The 2,323-nt window shown below is 38.5% G+C and overlaps 1 protein-coding gene across 1 annotated transcript in view; it reads left to right on the top strand.

The window, feature by feature from the left end:
• Positions 1–2,099: 2,099 nt before the first annotated feature.
• Positions 2,100–2,323, top strand: part of pknox2 (pbx/knotted 1 homeobox 2) — a 113,727-nt gene continuing 113,503 nt past the window's right edge. The window contains exon 1 of the mRNA XM_034890115.1: positions 2,100–2,210. The gene's annotated coding sequence lies outside the window, so the exon portion shown is untranslated. The remainder of the gene's footprint in view (positions 2,211–2,323) is intronic.

Raw genomic sequence — 2,323 nt, 5'->3', positions numbered from 1 at the left:
GTTCATACACATACTTATGAATGTAGAGGCACAGGATCTGGCCAGATCCGCGTGTTTCAGTGTGTTCGTGCGCGTGTGCGTGTGCGTGCGAGCGCTCCAGTCCCACGAGAAGTTGTGATGCCTCTGAGCGCTTCCTGGAAAGAAGACATGTTGCCTTTAAGTGACCCTCGTTAGATCCATGCATTCAGCTGATATTAATGCATAAGAAGCCATATGGAGGGACTGGTTCTGTGTGAGATTAATCAGTGTTGAGAATGGAAAGTCAACCATAGCAAACCTAATTTCCACCAAACTAGCAAACTGTGCTGTTCTCACTGCATAGCCACAGCTGATTTGATTTCCCACATTACAGACTCTGCCAGAATGAGAGAGCAAGTAGCAACACAAAATTATTCTCTGATATCTTATGGTCCCTGAGTTAATAACCTAGGGGTCTTGCAGGTAAACCTGAATATACTGTGTGAAAATAACTGAGTTTAGAGATCACATAAAACACTATATTGGATGTGTAAATGAACAAATGTTGAAATGGACCTCATGGAATTTTCCTATAGGCGGGGTTTGGATCAATAAAGTCTCACCTTTATCCACTTTAATACATCATAGGTAATTCAAAAGATGATGTATCATGAATATGAATATGCAAAGAAGTCTAACTAAAGCTATGAAAAAGTTAAGTAAAACGTACATTAGGCAAATAGGAGAAAATTAAAGTATTCAATTAAGAAGTACCTTACAGTTGTATTCTCAAACATCAGGAAATAATACTCATAACGTTATTTTTCCTGTGAAGAAATGTTATTTATTGTAAAAAACACTTAAGTTTGTGTTAAAATGCATTGTAACTCGCGTTACTAAGATTGTAAGGTGTATAATATTAGCGAAATGTATTATGTTGTATTACTGCGTTACCGCAAAAAGGAATACACTATACTGTATTTGCATTACTTTTGTAACGCATTGCTCCCAACACTTAGACTTACACTTAGACTTAGACTTCTCCTTTGACTTCTCTTAGAAGTTTCCAGCATCAGTTTTTGCAAGAATACAGTATAGAAGACAGTATAAAGATAACAGTAATAACAGTAAGAATAATAATAACAATAAGAACTTCTGGCTATAAAAAGACGTTAACCACAAATTATCAGTCAAAAGTGCCAGTGCCTATAGGCTACAATGACATCATCAATGTTACTGCTCTGGTGACCAGGCTATAATTCAGAAGGCTAGTTTAACATATAGGCTTTAGGGCGGAATGAGCATGTGATTAGCATATGATATATTAGCATATGATTGGGAAATTGCAAAAGAAATACAGAGTTTCTTGCAACAAAAAAACAAAAAGTAAAATGTATAACCTGTGTAATCCTGTAATCTAGGTTTTTCGACATACTTATCATACTATTTAAGCAGTTTCACATGTTTTTATTCCCAACTTGTATATACATATTCAACTATTTATTCTGGTATTTTATCCTATTATTATGTCATGCATATTGTGTGTACTGTAGGCTATATTGTATCCTAGTGTTTCCTTTATATTTCTATTCTGTGCTTTGTGACTGATTTTGTTTCTGTAACACCATAATTTCCCTTTTTATTGGGATCTATCAATCTATATCTATCTATCTATCTATCTATCTATCTATCTATCTATCTATCTATCTATCTATCTATCTATCTATCTATCTATCTATCTATCTATCTATCTATCTATCTATCTTGTGTGCCATTCTATTGTCATTCCCACAACACATCTGGAAGCAAATGGAAAAACTGAACAAGATTACATGGTGCTTTTTTATTAATATGTCAGTGTTTCGTTTTGTGCAATATGTTAAAATAGTACATGAGACAGTCAGTGTAGCCTATTTGTGTTTGATATTAAAAATGCGTCCTTCAAGATGATCAGGAAAAACTAACAAAGCAGGGAGAATGAAAAGTGGTTCTTCGGTGCTTCAGCCCCTCCAGGTCACAGCTTTGAAGCAGTGTTGAACACTCATTAAGTCTGTTCTCCGACATGGGGTGGCTGCAGGTTCCCGTATTTCCCATGGACACTGGAAGGCATCAGCAGCCCGGGTGTTGGGAAAAAAAACGGGGAGCGGAGCTGGAGGTGGGAGGGGCCTGGCATGGCTGACGTCAGCGGCTGTGTGGAGGAGTATAGGCTGTGCTGTCAGCCCAGTGTCAGTCTGATGAAGATTGGCATGCAGGTAAGCTGTCATTCATTTTCAATGTCAGTGCATGGGAGCAGGGCTTTACCACTTGAGCGTCCTTTTTCCCCTGTACCCCCCCCCCCCCCCCCCCCCCCCCCCCCCCCCCCCCC

The sequence above is a fragment of the Etheostoma cragini genome, chromosome 13 (genome assembly GCF_013103735.1).
Source record: "Etheostoma cragini isolate CJK2018 chromosome 13, CSU_Ecrag_1.0, whole genome shotgun sequence".
In the NCBI taxonomy this organism is placed as follows: domain Eukaryota; kingdom Metazoa; phylum Chordata; class Actinopteri; order Perciformes; family Percidae; genus Etheostoma; species Etheostoma cragini.
Note: the sequence above shows the minus strand (reverse complement) of the source record. Positions and strands in the feature narration are given on the sequence as shown.